Raw genomic sequence first — 17,796 nt, forward strand, 5'->3', positions numbered from 1 at the left:
ACACAACTTGAAACAACCTTTTATAATGAAAGATCCTAAAAGGGAAACAGGGGATACAGCAGTTGAACTCCTTTATCTGTGGTCTAACAAATAGCGCTTCCTGTGCCTTAAATATTTAATGTGAAATCTGTGGATTTATATAGCTCACGAAATTCCAGGGGCTTATTATCTTTACAGTTTGCATAACAGTAATATGCATAACAGTCCATTCCAGGGTCTAGGACAACAGAAATTCCTCCAGGTGTTAATGGCAGATAACTTCCACATGGCTTCAATAAGACACTAATTATGGAACCCCTCAGGTAGAACAATGTCATTAATCTGATTAAATTATTTATATGGCTGGAAAGCTAAATCTTATTAGGTCTCCAGAATTTTATTTGGTTCTGTATATGGATATGCAAAAGGACAAAAACCACCTTGTCTTCATATTTTCCAATTGAAACAAAACAAAGAACAACCAAGAAAGAACCTCATGTTTCAAATTTTGATTCAAGTTTGGTCTATTAGTACCCAAATCGAGGATCTACCTGTTTCTTTAGCAGAATGAAGCTGAGTGGAATTTTCTAAGCTTTTTGTGTTCTATTCCTGTGGCTGTGAACTTGTTACTGTGATTGAATAGCAGGTCACTGAGGTTCAATAGGATTGAAGTTCTATCTCAGTTGTTTACTAAAAGATGTACAGTCTAAACTTAGCAGAGCCAGCTTCATTTCTCCTGAAGAAGAGAATTGGGAAATTGCCAATACTAAATGTGTTACCCAATTATGCCAGACATTCCCTCTTGGGTTTCTGGCAGTACCCTAAGCCATTTTCATATTTGTGTTGGTCTACCAGACAATGAGTTAAGGGGGTTAAAGAAGTCTGAAGACTAGATTAAATGTGTTGAAATTTGATTGGGTACTCAAACATATACTGATTATCCAAACACTCTGTTCTTGTAATGATTTGAAAAGCGCTTTATAACTCATAATTTTAAAATTTCACAGTTGGCCATCCAGAATTTCCATTTTATAGAAAGAAGTACTGAGTATCAACATATTTTATTAGAAGAAATACAGGACATATAACAAAATGTGCAAAAAGAAAATGAAAATACAAAGTCTGACTAGCTGTTTTAGGGAGGTTCTAGCCTGTCCTTTCATAAAAATTCATGAAAATATACTATTGTGGAATCTTCCTAATACACACATACACACACACACACACACACACACACACACACACACACACACACACACACAGAGAGAGAGAGAGAGAGAGAGAGAGAGAGAGAGAGAGAGAGAGAGAGAGAGAGAGAGAGAGAAAGAGAGAGAAAGAGAGAGAGAAAGAGTTAAAATGGAACTACTGTATAATGTGGTAACAACGCTCCTACTATATGCCACATACTAACAAATAAAAGGCCCAGTGACAGAAAAAGGTGGCTAGTGAATTATTGGCCAGTGAGGTCTCATAAACCCCTTGATATTACATGCTACTGTCAATAGTCTTGGTTACAACTAGAGTGTGATGATAAAATTCTATTGCTAAAGATATCACATACTCATAGAATGTAGAGAAATCAAGTTGGTATGCATTTGGAAGATTCATCCTGCTGGGTAGCTTTCATAGTTTTGGAATTGATATACATGCTACCAGAAGAGAAAAGAAATCATAAATTTTAGCCAGCCATCAATGCTGTGAACTGTATCAATGACCTGGAATGGCAGGCACACTAGTAAATAGTGGCACAAAATGTCATGGAAATAACCAACCAATTTATGGCTGGCTCCATTTAAAGCTTACTCCACAAGTTGGAACCCGTACCTGGCACTGTTATGGGGGCCAATAACCTGTGGTTCAACAGGTCGTAAACTGTATGGGAGAAACTATTACTATTACTCTGCAAAATGGACATGGTAGTAAATTGACTCCTAATGACCTATCATTATACTCAAAATTAGTGCATCTCTCACCTCTCATCAGAAACAAACTTATTTTTGCAGATGATGAGATTTTTTGCAGATACAGAGACCCATACTTGTCAAGGTCCAGAGAATAAGACACTGAAAAATTCTCAGCTCTAAATGGGACAGCTATGTCACACCCTTTCCTCCCATGGGTCTGGAAATATTGTGGAAGATGGGGTAGAAGGATTTTAAGAACCAGAAATGGTGGATGACTACATTGAAACAGTCTAGACATATCGAGCTATTTTCACATATGGTTACTCACAGTAGCTGTGGCTGTGTGGAGAACACTTATGAAACCTCAAGTCAGACAAAATCCTAGTATGGAGATGAGTGTGAAGCCCTACCCGTAACTGGAGAACTTTGGGCAATTGATATCTGTTGGGTAAAGGAGAGTCAGTTTTCTTGAAAGGGATAGCCTCTGTTAGATCTACTCAGCCACAGTAGAAGCCACACAGCCAAGAGTATAAGGATTGCACAAACTGGATTTTGTGGGTTAAAAGAAAAGAAAAGAAAAGAAAAGAAAAGAAAAGAAAAGAAAAGATAAGAAAAGAAAAGAAAAGAAAAAAGGATATAAAGTTTGTTGGTTAGGGAAAAGGGGAGAATCTGGGATGAGTTGGGGGAGGGTTAAATATGATCAAAGTACATTGTAGTAAATTCTCAAAGAACTAGTAAAAATGGAATACAAATAAAGTTCTTGGGTGTTTAAAAATAAAATTCAAAGTGCTAGAAATCTTTCAGATTTAATCAAATCAGTTGACTTTAACTTTTTTGGTAATTCCCAGAATCTAGTACTCTGCTGTCTGATCAAGTTTCTATTAATTTACTCACTTTTAAAATATTCTTTTTTCAAGGTTGCCAAAACACTGAGACAAGCTATGACAGATCTGTTAGGGTGGGGGCAAGCCTCATGGACTGCAGGGGGGCAATTTGTGTGAGGTGAAGAATGAAACTCAGCACCAATTTTGCAGGTTTTGGGTCAAAACTTTCGGAGTCTGACCTTGTGGTTTATTCTTACACATTTAAACACAGTAAAACTTTGGAAAAGAGTTCCCTGTGACTGTCATCACAATAGAGCTTTAGACAGAGCTACATAGAAACTCCCCAGCACCTGTGACCTTTATAATAAGAATGAGTTCTATTGGCTGATAAACAGAGCTCAGGGCAAGGCCTAAGGAGGAAGGCTTTGTAATAAGCACAAAGATGGATTCTATTAGTGGAGGATGCAAAGTACATGGGACCTCTTTCATAAGGATAGCTTCTATTCACTGAGAAGACTAAGCTCAGGATAAGGCCCTAAACAATGTCGAGGATTTTAGGGGATTCAGGAAGGCTGGCTCCATAGAATAGCAAAAAGATCACCAGGTTGTCAGACAACATTCACTCCAGCCTTCCAGGTGACCAGGCATCATTCACTTCCTTCCTTTGAAGAAAATAGGCTCAAATCTGGTTTCTCCAATGCTTTCTTTATGCTGAGCCTCCTACAACCTTTCTCTTGTGGACAAGGGCTTTCTTCTAACAGATATCTGGTCAAAGAAACATAGCCATTCCAGATCCCAACCAAATTTAAAACATAAGATATTCAAATTAGAATTCATAATCTTATACTACAAAAAATTTCATCTTCTAATAGAGCAGCTAAAATTTCAAACAACTCTATTTTTTTTTTGGAAATGCATTCAGAAGACACCACAGAAACAAATTCAGTTCAAATCCAGCCCCAACTTATATCTTAGTACCCGGAGTCAGCAACCAATTTACATTTTTAAGTTTCTGTACCACCTTTTTGGAGTTAGGCTTTGGAGTAAAATATTTTCAGAGAGGATGAGGCCCCATTCTTAGAGCATTTGGCATGATCTCTATTGGTCCAGGATTTTCTCAGCACTAAATGACTAGGTGTGTTCTCACCATACCAATCTTCTTCATTAGAATCAAGGAATTAGTCAGCTCCTGCTGGGAATGCTTGTGGTTGACAATCCTCAGCTGTTAACTCCTTACAAGTACTGTCTCCACTAAAGAAGGCCTCTACACTCAAGATCACTTTCTTCTCGAGGCTGTCCATAGCTGATAAATAATTGACATGGTATTCAGGCTCTGCTATTTTTCACATCCCAGGATGATTCTGAGGGGTCACCCCTGCTTCAAAGCTCTCCTTGGTTTGGCCGGGCTTCTGCTGAGTCTGCCTTGACATTCAAATTTCCTTCTGCCTAGTTGTACTTCCTTCTTTTCTTCCCAATACTGCTGATTCCTCAACCTTCCCCAATAAATCCCGTGTGCATAATTAAGCTCAAAGTCGGCTTCCCCCTAGCTCAACCTGTATAATGTTGAATTGTGACTCTCCCAGGAGCATCATGTCTGCCTGTTCAGCCCTCTGGGTTAAATCAGAATGTTTAGGACTAAAGCTTCCAAGATGAAAATAACAGAAGATGGGAACAAATGTGTCCAATCCCAGAGGAAAGAAGATGAGAAGAATGGAAAAGGTACTATGCACGGAAACACTGAGCACATTATTTTGTTGTAAGATAGACTCTTTGGGGATAGACGAAATAAGAAGGGCAAGGGTGCTTACCCAACTATTCCCTGGCAGGTGAGTACAGGAGGAGAATGACGAGCACTCAAAGCACTGTGAAGTTTCCATTTCACCACTCAGATAGTTGATGTGGTCTCATTAAATATTACCAAGTCTCCACAGCTGTGATAGGACAGGCTGAAAGTAAAAACCGGAACTTCGATGGTCCTGAAGACTGTCATTGTTACCCTGGAGTACCAACAAAAGCATATATGATAGCATTCCCAGCCAAGAGAATTTCACAACTGTTCCCCAATACTGGTGTTCTAGTCAGAATTTCAAGAGGCAGCATCAGATCATGAATATTACACACTTAGTGACAGCATGCTCACGGGTAAAACATGTAAAGGGAAAGTGGAAAGTAGGGAGGAAGAGAAGCTTGGGAAGATGCACATTCGGCCAAAGTTTATTTTATTTATTTTTTGTCTGCTCTCACCAGAAATTTTGGAAAATGAACACTACCCAAGTTACCTTAACTGGAGCAAAAATTCCAAAATTTTTATCCATACATACATTAATCACTGGCTACAGGAAATACTTGGTAAGGGTTTGGGGTGGTAAGTGTACCTCCCCTGAAGTTCTCTATGAGTCAGCGCCCAGGCAGCAAGGTACAGCTCTGGAGTGTTAGGCTCCAACGCTCACAAGCAGTAGCAGGTGGTCATTCTGAGCCTAAAGGAAATCTTGGTGGAGGAACAGTAGCGGCTCAGAAGCAACGCTATGTGCACAGGTGTCACACAGGCTAGAAACATCGTCTGAAGCCTGGGCCCAGTGAACATTGTCTATGTTTCTTCTCCTGTGCCAACATGTGCTTCAGACCAGTCATAGGGTTTGTCCTAGCAAGAGATAACTAGAGAAAAACCTCTGTTCTTGCAGGAAGGAGCTCTGCAAGGATGTCTGTGGGTCCTAAAGGAGGAAGATTCTGTGGGAAAATGGACAGCAAAGGTCATTCATTTTGTCAAAGATTACTCTTTTACTGCCAGACTGCATTTAAATATCCTTTTAAGAGTTGTGGCCTACAGAAAATAAGTTCCTTCTTGATTTAAATATAATGAGTCAGCAGGAATGTGTGGTGATAGATAAACCAGACTGTTCAGAAATAAGGTGAAAGATTATAACTGAATTCCAACTCTTAACCTAAGTCAAATATTCAGCTAAAGTGGAGCTGGTCTAGCCCAATACCTGAATGAAAGGCCTGAAAAACTTTCTAATACTTCTAAAAGGCTCACCATTGTCTATTAAAATCCAAATGGAAAGTGAAGGGTCAAATTTACTAAGGCCTTACGCTGCTCTGGGCAAAGCATTTCACAGCAGATTGTATTTGATTCCATTGTTGATATGAAGGGGTAGAACTGAATGGTTCAATTATTATGTAAATATTAATTGATATTTGCAAGATAGTGTATCTTGGGGGCCTAATACACTATATGTAAGATAGTATACTAGGCATGTAAATAAGAAATATCCCTAGTAGAACTCTTCATCAAAAGGGAAAATAACACAAATTCAAAAATATTAACTATGATAAATTGTGTGATTAAGGGCATACACCTTTAATCTTAGTACTTGGGAGGCTTGAGACAAGAGACATGTGAGTTCAAGAGCAACCCAAACTATGTAGCAAGACCCTGTTTGAAGAACAATAACATGTTCTAGACACAAAGCACAAGCAAAAAGACCGAGCAAAGGTTATGAGGTAGAGATGTGTGGATTATGAATATTGAAGAAGCTAAAAGGTTAGAGTAGATGGAATGAAATGAGCAAGGAAGACAGGCACAGAGTGAGGTTGGACACGTAACGTCTGTCAAATTTTCCTTATTCCCATGAGGTTTAACTGCCACAGGTTTAACATTGTCAGAACACTATCCACTCAGTCCATTGGATCAATTAGGTGCATGATGAAGTGACTAGAAGAAGAGGGTGAGGTGCAGACAATGACCATCGTAGCCCAGCAAAAGTTGAAAACGATATGGTATTCGTACTGTTATGGGCAAACATACAGGGATGTATTTTATGTCTAGTGTGACATGAGCAGCAGAATAAAACTGATGCAGGGATAATTACCTGGATCTTTTAAAGGTGCCTAAAGTATGCATCAGAGAAAAGACGGCTTCAACATAAGGTACGAGAAAAGTGAGACATTCACATGTTAAAGAATGAAGCCAGATCCCTATCTTCCACACTGTATGGAATTCAACTCCAAATCCATCAAAGTACTTAATGTAGTATCTAAAATCCTACAAGTGTTAGAAGAAAAATTATGAGAACTACTTTAAGATGTAAACACAGGCAAAGGCTTTCTGAACAGGACTTCAGACACTCTGGAAATATATCCAACAATTGACAAATGTGTTTCACAAAATTTAAAAGCTTCTACACAACAAGTGAAACAGTTATTCAAGTGAGGATAAAACCTACAGAATAGATAAAAATCTTTGCAATCTACATATGCACATCTGATAGAGCTGTGTAAATGGATGTGTGCAGATTGAGGTTTGTATGTATCTAGAATATCCAAAGAACTCAATGAACTAAAGAAGAAACCACCCAACCAAATCAATAAATGAGCCAGTGAAATGAGCACAGTTCTCAAAAGATCAGGTGCTAATAGCCAAGAAACAGAAAAAAGTTCAATCTCACTGGCTGTCAGAGAAATGCAAATGAAAGCTGCATTTACATTCCATGCCACCCTAGTCACAATGGCAATCACTAAGCAAACAGATGAGAACAGATGCTGGAGAGGATATAGACAAAAGGAATCTATGTAATGCTGATGAGAATGCCAACTAGGCTAGCCACTGTGGAAATCAGTATGGAGGTTCCTTCTAAAACTAAACTTAGATGATAGTATGACCCAACTCTGCCACTCTTATGTACCTACTTGCAGGCCTCCACACCAACATATCACAGTGATATGTATGTATCAGTATTCACTATAGCAAAGTTACAAAACCAACAGAAGGATGGATCAAGACAATGTGTTATGTATACAAATAGAAGCTCTTTCAGCCATAAAAAAGAATAAAATTATGTAGCTTTCAGGAAAATACATATAACTAGACACAGATGTATTAGGCACATTGAGTCAGTTCTGGAAGATGAATATCATATTTTCTCTTGTTTGTTAATCCTAGATTTTGTATAGCTACATAAAGCCATATGTGAACATGTGGCATGAAAACAGAATTGAAATTGTCTATAGGAACAAAGCAGACTTTGAGAGTGGGCAGGGTAAGAAAGGGGAGGACAGTTGGTTATAGGTGGGCCAGGCCTAAAGTATATTACACACTTGTATAAGATTGTCCTTATGGAACCAAGAACCATGTACAATGGAAAAAAATAGAACAGCAAAAAAAAAGTGAAGGTGGTTCAGGTTACTTCTGGAAAGTGGTTAAATAAGTGTAAAAGGATTGGGGACATAGTAAAAAACTCATTTGGACACATTTAATGCTTTACAGGGAAATATATGTACATGTTGGAAGTGGTGTGGCCATTTTGGACCAGTATAGGAATGCTTGTCCAACAGGTCTCCAGATGAGGCAAAAGCCCACAGGGACAGTCTCCCTCGGCAAGAACCAGTGGATTTCAGGACAGCGGAGAATGCTGCTGGGACTGTGTGGCCTGCATGCTCTCCTCTCTTGTAATATTGATGATTCTCTTGGTGGTTGTAGTGTCATTTTGCCGATCATGCTCATGTCAATCACCTTTTAGTTTTGTAAAGACAGGATGTACCTGACTCGATATTTGGCCAAGTTAGCAAAATGATAAGTGTTGCTTTTGGTTTAAAAAGGTTTTCATGTAAAAGTTGGGAAAAAACATATTTGACATATTTGTTTTTGCTGGAGTTTAATACTGGAGGATGGGAAAAACTTGTTAGTATGGAGAAACATGTTTGTTTTTTATGTATAAATAAAGTTGGCTGGAGCTATTCAGGGTCGGCCACTTGTTTTAAACTCATCTGGTGGCTGGACAGTTCATTTCTTCTTGCAGACTCCCCTTCTTAATCTCAGGACCTGCACCCAGGATGCAGCGGGACCATGGCATATACACATGTTGGCTTCAACTTAGAACTAGGTACACTTATAGAGATCAATGGAAAGCAATTTTCATTCATCAATATCATTTGGCAAGCCAGTCAGCCTTCAAGAGCTGTTTCTTCATAATTTAAATTAAAATAATATCTATCAGTTTAATCTATAGAAGTATTGTAAAGCTCACAGTGGATGATGGATGAAAAATATACATTTTCAAGCATCCACAGAAATACCAAATGTATGAATACACGTGGGTGAATCATAGATTTCTAAAAAAGATATGCAAATCAATTATCTACATGTGAACCCATACCAGCTATACTCATATATACCTGTCATATGTCATCTTTACTATACCATACCTTGGTTATGTCCATGAGAATTCTTCTCGTGTGAGTCTCTGGTATATAATTGCTTTTAAATTATTCCTGGTCATGTGATTTTATTTTTGCTAGTTGCATTTCACATATATTTTAAAATTTCATTTTGTTTTTTTAATTTCGTCTGTTTCTTTACCACCTGATGGCCTATAATTTACTAGACACTGTTTGGATTTGGTGTACATTAGTGAACAAATCAAGAATCTTTTCCTCATGAGCTTTTTAGTCCCTTAAGTCAGTGTTCCTATTTCTGGCATTAAACCTGTGTCACTTGAGTGAAAACTAGAATTTTTAGTTATAATTTGTCGTGTTTCCACAGTTCTCACATAGTCTTTTTAAATTGGAGTCTTAAAATTAGCATACAAAGCAATGGGTTTCATTATGGCATTTTCATAAATATGTGTCATCATACTTTGTTCCAACTCCCTTTTGCTGTCCTCCTCCATGCCTTCTGTGCAGCATCTTGCTGGTGCCACCGCTCCCTTCAAATACCCCACTTCTGTCATCATGTCACATGTATTCTGCTACAGTCTCTTTTCATCTTCATCCCTTAAGATCATTTCCTCAGCTCTGCTGGTTCCCCTTCTAGTTTCATGGTCTACATTTGTTCATACATGTGTAATTTTAAATATTTACTTTCCACGAATGAATTAAAACGTGGTATATGTCTTTCTGAGTCTTATTTCACCCTCAATACAGTGATTCTCCTTCGATGCATTTTTCCTGAAAAATATTCCAATTTGATTTTTCTATGTAACTAGAGAAAATTCCACTGTGAATTCAATTATGTTGCGTGTTTGCACCGCTTTTCCGTTATCTATCTGTGGATTGACAGGAGGCCTGGCTCCATTTCCTATAGTGTAGCTTTTGTGTGTTGATTTTGTGTCTGCTACTTTGTTGAAAGTGTTTATTGGATCTATACCCTTTCTTGTGGAGTTCCTGTGATCTTTAAGATCATGGAGTCTGCAAACAGAGACAATTTAACTTCCTCCTTTCCTTTTTGCATCCCATTACTACTTTCTCTTGTCTTATTGATTAAGTTTTGTTTTGCTGGAGGATAGTTGTTTTTTTTAAGTCCTCCCAGATGATCTCTGGATTTCATTGATATCTGCTGTAAACCACACCCCTATCTTCAGTTTATTAATTAATTTAGATTTTTCTCTTTTGGTTGGTTTTGGAAGAGGGTCATTCGTCTTATGTTTTTTTTTAAAAAATCACCCTTTTGGACTGCAGATGAATTTTATTCAATCAAACACAGCTTTGCATCATTAAACAAATATTCCAGAGCATAAACAAAAGTAACACACCTTGAAATAATATTCTACAACACTGACCTTTGGTAGTTGGGGTGCTTTGGGAATTAGATCTTTGTTATTTTGGGTACTTTGGGAACCAGGTGTTGACAGGTCCTTCTGGTGGAAGAGCTGAAGAAGCTGAAATAAAGGGACAAAACCTGAGCAGAGCCAGCAACTAGCAAACCAGTGTGGGACTCCGTGAATTGTGGGGGAAAAAAGTACTTTTAGTTGGGTGGCGGGATGGGATGGTAGATATAATGTAAATACATTATATACATTTATAAAACTACTAAAAGTAAAGTAAAATAAATTAACAAGAAAAAAATCACCCTTTTACTTGAGCAACTCCTGATACTGTTCTTTTAGTCTCGGTTTCATTTATTTCCATCCTCATCTTTTTCACATCTTGCCATCTACTGTCTCTGGATTTGATTTGTTCTTACTTTTATAAGATCTTCAGATACATCACATTGCTTATTTGAGATCTTATTTTTTAATGTAGGCATTCATAGATCTATAACTTTACTCTGAGAACCACTTTTCTGTTTCCCAAATGTTCCATCAAGGTGTGCTTTTATTTTCATTTAATTCAAATAATTGCTTAGTTTCTTCCCCAGTTTTTTTAATAGTTCACTGATCTTTAAATTTTGTTAATCTCCATGAATTTGCTACTGACATCCAGTTTTATTCTACTATAATCTAATAAGATCTAAGATATTATTTCAGTTTTTTTTTATGTATTAAGCCTTGTTTTTTCATCTGGGTGTTGCCTACTTTAGCGAGGTGTTATAGACTGCTGAGAAGAATGTGCATTCTGTGTTGTTGGATAGAATATTCTATATTTATCTGTTAAAGACATTTTATCTTTGTTGTTTAATTCTAAGGTTTCTTTGTTGACTTTGAGCATAGTTGATGTTTCTAAAGCTAAGATTGGGGTACCATTCTGTTGCGGGAATTTGCTCCACCAGTGACCTTGGGGTATCTGGCCTGATAGAGGCGTGCTTTTTTTTTTTTTTCCTGGATATGTGACTGCTTAAAACTGAGGAGGGGGCATGTGCTTTCTCTCTCTTGGGGTGGTCGGAAGCCTGACAGCTGGTTCCATTGACCCTCTGGCAGAATGGAGGATGATGATGGCTGTTTACTTTGTTCTGTATCTGTTTTTCCCCATTTTATATATTAATAAATAATTGATAACCTTTAACAGGTTCTTGTGGATTTGATTAACACCATTCTTACCCACTATTATTGTATCAGGACACACCTAAACTTAATGTGTATTGTTGCTTGCTTTATGAAACATGAAGCCCCAACATTCAGGGCATATATATTTACAGTTGTTAAATCTTTTTACTGAATTGTCATTCCCTTTATTAACAAGCAGCAGTCATCTTAATCTCTGTTTGATGTCTGTTTCTCAGATGTCAGAATACTCACAGTAGCCTGTTTTGAACATCAATTTGCTTGAAAGACTGTTTTCCACCTGTTAACTCAGTATGTGACACCTTTAACATTAAAATTTATCTTTGGCATCAAGAGTTTTATCTACTCAGACAGTCTATAATTATTTACTGGAGAGTTGAGCACATTGACATTTAAGGTTATAATTGTGAAATATTTAATAAATTACTGTAATTTTGTTTTTCCTTTTAGTTGGATTATAATTTGTTACTTTCTTTTCTCTTATTATTATTATGATGGATTTTCTGTTTTTCTCTGTGGGACATGATTGATTCCTTTCCAACTCTCTTTTGGTCATCTATTCCTCTCATGAAATTTATTCTTTTCTATTCTTCTTCCTCTGTAAATAGTATTCCTGTAAGTATCTTCTATAGCTCTAGCTTGGTATGGACTGCCTTACTTTGTAATTGTCTTGAAATGTTCTCAGTTCTTGGCCAACTTTTAAAGCTATCTTTGCTGAGAAGAGTAATCTTTGTTGGCAGTTATTTGCTTTCAGGTCTTGAAATACATTATTGCATACTTTCTTACCTTTAGAGGCAACTGATGAGAAAGATAATGTTATGTATCTACCTTGGCAACTCAGTTGACCTTTTCCTCTTACAGTTTCTAATACTGTTTCTTTGTTTTCAATCTCAACATCTTTAATATATTGTGGAGGAAGTTCATCTCTTGTTATGTCTATGTGGGGTCTTAAATACCACTTGTGTGATGTCTCTTTGTCTAAATATGGAGGATTTTCTGCTATATGATTGACACATTATCTTTGTGGTTTTTTGGCTTGTTATTACTTCTCATGGATGGTTGGGTGTTTTTTTAAATTCTACCTCATTGTTTCAAATATAGTAGTTATACTAATTTTTTCTTTATTATTATTTAAATATAGTAGCCTTGACCTTGTCCTCCATTCCTGATATTCTTTCTTTTGTTTATTTGAACCTCTTGATGATTCTTTCCACTGTTTTCTATTTAATTAATTGCCTTTTTAATTTCTAACATTTCTATTGGATGTGGTTGTTTCCTCGAATCTCATTTCATTGCTGAATTCTCCTTCCATGTTGTTTTTTTCATTCACATTGCTGATTTTTTTCATACATGCTGCTGACTGTTTCCTCTATGCTGCTTCTCCTTTCTACATGTCCTGGACTGCATTCATCCGCTTGAGTTGCTAGCCAATTTTACTAGTAAACTCTGCAAATCTTCACCTAGCATGTGATAGTTCTCTATCCAAGCCTAGCTTACTTTGTTTAAATGAAGATCAACAATTTTTTCGTTTTCCTGAAAATGACACAATTTCATTCATTTTTAAGCCGGACTCTAACCTCATTGTGTCTGATGCTCCTGAGATGGTAAAAGAGGTATATCTGAAGGTAGACCTGATCACTGAGTGAAAAGAGCAATCAAAATAATTGCCAAAGTTCACTAGTATATAGCAAATAATGGTAAATTTTAAGATATCCAATTGCCATCTCTTCTTTTAGTAGTTAAGAGTTTGTGCCTAAGTATTCTTTCTAGTGCTTCACCTCATTTTCTCAATCAAAAATCCCGAAGTAAGAAAAATGGGTATTTTATGTGAGAAGTTTCTAGCTGTATAAAGAATTCTGCTCTGGCCTCTGAATAACATTCTTCTAGTAAGATGCAAAGTCGTCTTTGAAGTTCCAATAACTTCTGAGGGATTAGCCCTATTCTCACAGGGCTCTTGCAAATAGATCTTCTGCAGTCACAACCGAGCTGACTGATCTTCAAGGGGTCACTCTGTTAGAGATAGTATTACTACTTTGAAAAGCTAGAGTTAGAACAGAAAGACAACAGAATTTCATCACTGGCTACTTTAAATGACACCTGGATGAGTGATCAATGATAAAAAGCAAAACCTGTGGGAACCTGCCATGGCAACAGGAAATGTTTGTCTTTGTGTTCTTGTGTGTGACAGATTTGGCCAGTTAGGCCTCTTTCAAAAGCCAGTGAAGGACAAAATGTATTGTTGCAGCTTTTGTTTGTAGAAATGGTGACATTTGCAAAACAATCTTCAACTATGTAGTGGGTTTTGAGTATGCCTTTTAGAAATATGCAAGTCAAAATATTATCCATTATATACTGAATTTATCAAAAGGTCACAATAACCAATTGCTAGGATTCATTACTGTGAGGGATTCTGGATGTCATCTAAAATGTTAACCTGATTAAAACAAGTTTCTAAATTTATGATAATGTGGGGAAAAGGTAATAGGAAAGATGGCATAGTGATGGAACCCCCACCCCCCAATTCTTATAATACCACTGCTAAGTTAAGGCACACTTCCTTACTGTCTTCTCAATATTAATGTTCCCTGGGTAAAGGGCAGGATCTGCTTGCATTCTTTTTATCTTTTTTTTTTGCTTCTATCTTTCCATCTTTGAAGACCTATAATGGTAAATTTGGGACAGCTTTACTAATTATAAATAAATGTGTATATAGAGTTTTATTTACATAAAATGATTTTTTTCTAGATATAATGATGATCCACATATTTGGAGATTGTTACTTAAGATATGACTGTGAGTGTTAGATGCATATAAAAACAGCTTTCTCTAAAACACTTTCCATGATAACAGCTTTGATTAAGGATCAAACCATGTCACTGAAAATTAGAAAAACTAGCCTCTCTTTAGCTGAATGTTTAGGAAATATAACTTTGAGCACTAAGCAGGAACCAATGTGTCCACATTTGCTCTTTGTTCAGTAACTAAACAGCACAATGGTCTAAAAACGTGAGCTTTGCATATTTCCATTATAGAAAGTGTACTCAGAGCAATAATTGTTCATGTCATCATCTGCTGGAACATCTGGAAGACCTCACAAGACAGTAGCTTCTTGGTGAAGCTGTTTCATCAGAGTCCAGAGACTGGGTCCCAGCTGAGTTTATTCACATTTTGTTAGAATGAGGGGCAGATTCACTTACTTTAACCCGTCAAACTTTTGACTCAAAATATAGGTACCAGAAATCATGATTCTCTGTGCTCTTGAACGTAATTCCTGGTCTCAAGTGAAAATATACAGGAAGCACCCTATAATCATAAGGAAAGCATCCACAGAATGAATGAAAGGTGAATGGCATCAGATAAAGATGGCCAGATGCCTGAAGCTGACAATAGAGGTGGTTTCACCTGAGAGAACTGAAAGTGATTACATTATATAGATCCATGCCCACATTAAGGCAGTAATCTCACTGCACACTTGATCGGTGCACCAATCCAAGCACACCCTGGTTGGAATGTTTTTCTTTCCTTCTGATTCTCTTTGTCTACAGGGAAACATCTATTCATGTGGACAGTTTTTCCTCTTTGCATGTGCTATATCACTAGAAGAAGGCTGTGAATAGTTCAAGATGGAAAGCTGTCCTCAGAGTCAGGTATGTCACCACTACTGTCCATTGGGGTCAAAATTTAACTTTCAGCAGAAAAAAATAGTGCACTTTCACATGACTTCTAGCAGGTACCACGCTGTAACAAAATCAATGCACTATTCCGTGAAATAGTGTGCTCCAGCAGCGTCCAGGCTAACCATAGCTTGTTGCATGGCATTGTCAGGAACTGTTTCTCCTCATAAATAAAATCTTTCCTTGTATTCCTTTTCTTATAGCTAAGCATTTATGTAAGGCACGTTCCTTCTTCTCGTAAATTTGTTATTATAAATCTGGCAAGCCATAGTAATGTACTAAGAAAAAAGTCATGCTTCTAGAAATGATGGAAAACAAACACCTCCAGGGGAAAAATGTTCCCATTCATAAAGGTGTTTATACTAATAGGGCTGAGTAGAAGAAAATTATTTTTTTAAAACCCAAACATTTCCCTGAATGATAAATGTCACCTCAACCTTATGTCAGGATTTGTAAAAGACTGTATCTCTATGTATTTTCACTTTCTCATTAATCTATCTATCTATCTATCTATCTATCTATCTATCTATCTATCTATAGCTATATTACACCAAGAAAAAATTAAATAAGTAAAAAAAGAAGTTGGTGAGGTCAGCAAACTGAGCAGAAAAAAAAAGATTGGCAGAAAGTAGCAGAACTGAGTGATCTGAAAGTCAACTGTTTTCAGTAAACAGTCTAAGAACTAACAGCAGATTTAGGCCAGCATCCTGTCTGTTTCTGGTTTTACATTAGTACTTCCACATCTGCATAAAATGCTTTGTTTGTTTGTTTCTTTTTTGACACCTCTCCACATTTTATTTCTCCAGGTAGGAACACCTTACAGGTATAAATTCATTCTTATTTTCTTTCATTGTTGTGGTTTGAACTCAGGGTTTCAAATGCTGCACCACACACCTCTAGCCTAGAAATAACCCTTCAATCTTCAGTATGAAAAATTTTTTGAATTCTGCCGAGTCCTTGGACCAAGCACATAAAAACCTTGTGGATTGGTTCGGCAGAAAGCAGGCTTCTAGTTGAAAGACTTGTCTGTACTCCACAGAGCAGAAAAGACCAAAGGACATTGGCACCCAGGGCTTACTTTCTCTGCCTGACGTCACCCTCCTCCATTCCAAATCTGGCCTCAACCATCAGTAAACTTTAATGGATTTTGTTTCTTAATCTATTCAACTAACCTGTGTCTTTTGATTGGGGAGGTGAGGTCATTAATATTTAAAGTTATTATTAAAGTGTATGTTGATTGCTATTATTATTATTAATTATTGTTATTTTTACTATTTGTGTTCTCAGTCCTACTGTGTGTTTTAGTAGTTATAGCTTCATTTGATTTCATTCTGTAGTCTTTTGGCAGTTCTTATTGCTCCTTCATCCTGAGGATTCTCTGTAGGGCTGTTTTGGTAGTCATGACTTCTTTTAGCCTATATCATGGAAAGTTTTTCTTTCTCCTTCAACTATGGCAGATAGTTTTGTTGGGTCTAGTAGTCTAGGTTGGCATCCATTGTCCTTCAGAATTTGAAGTTTATTACTTCAGGATCCTTTGGCTTTTAAAGTTTTCATTTGGAAATCAGCTGTTATTCTGATGGATTTTCCTTTATGTTGAATTGTGGATTTTCTCCTGCAGCTCTTAATACCCTATCTGAGTTTAGCATTTCATCTATAATATGGAGTGAGGAGTTACTTTTCTTATCTTGTTTATTTGGTGTTCTATGAGCTTCTTGTATCTGTATGGGTATGTCTTTCTTTAATTGGGGAAATTTTTCTTCTATGATTCCACTGACGATCTGGGCTATGCTATTAGTCTGGGATGTTTTTCCTTTTTCTTATGTATAATTTGCTTACGTGTTCCAATGCCTCTACTTTATCATCAAGTCCTGATATTCTATCCTCCTCTTTGTTCATTATATTTGTAAGGCTTTCTCCTGAGTTGTCAAACTGGATTATTGAGTTTTTGAGTTCTGTCTTCATTTCAGCTCGAGATCTCCCCAATATTTCTCTTTATTGAATTAAGTTTTTAAATCCTGATTTGTCTTCATCATTTCATTAACCCTTATGCTTATATTTTCTTGGATATAACTCAGGTGTTTATAACTATGCTTTATTCTTGTGTAATATTAGAGGGACCAGCCTTAATATTATGCATCCCAAGGCCTCAGGAGAGAGAACTACTAATGGTGAGGACTAATTTTGGGAAATAGATTCTTAGCACACCGACCTCTATACTCCACTTGCTTTAATTCCTCTGGGATAACATCCTATTTACACAGCTTCAGTTCTGTTCTCGTGCCTAGCTCCTTTCTTGCCTGATTTGGCTCTAGATTTATATACTGCTCCCTCTAAGTTCTATCTTAATTCTCTCATCTTAATTCTGCCTCATCTAGGTCCTTTTCATCTCATTCTTACACAGCTAGTGCTTCCCCATCTGACTCTTCCTCATCTTCCATCTTATCCACACGTTCTCTCTGGTCAAAATCCTCCTTATCCCTTTCCTTTCTCTGTCTCTAAGTTTTCCATGTTCCTCCTAACTCTCCCAGGAATCTAGTTATAAACCCAAGCATTAGCAATGCCCCTGGTTGAGCAAGGTCACTAGGCTTGAATTCTATGGGGTCATAAAGGTAGGTAAGAATTTTCCTCAGGCAATGACCACCAGGCTTTCTTTTACAATCCAAAATGGTAGTGGTAAAAGAGGAGGTCACCTGAGTGCTAA

At 37.1% G+C, this 17,796-nt stretch overlaps 1 long non-coding RNA gene across 1 annotated transcript in view; it reads right to left on the reverse strand.

The window, feature by feature from the left end:
* LOC128097633 (uncharacterized) overlaps nucleotides 1-17,796 on the reverse strand; it is a 109,777-nt gene that overhangs the window by 32,980 nt on the left and 59,001 nt on the right. The gene's annotated exons all lie outside the window — the stretch shown is intronic.

The sequence above is a fragment of the Peromyscus californicus genome, unplaced genomic scaffold (genome assembly GCF_007827085.1).
Source record: "Peromyscus californicus insignis strain IS unplaced genomic scaffold, ASM782708v3 Scaffold_5__1_contigs__length_169319896, whole genome shotgun sequence".
Taxonomy (NCBI): domain Eukaryota; kingdom Metazoa; phylum Chordata; class Mammalia; order Rodentia; family Cricetidae; genus Peromyscus; species Peromyscus californicus.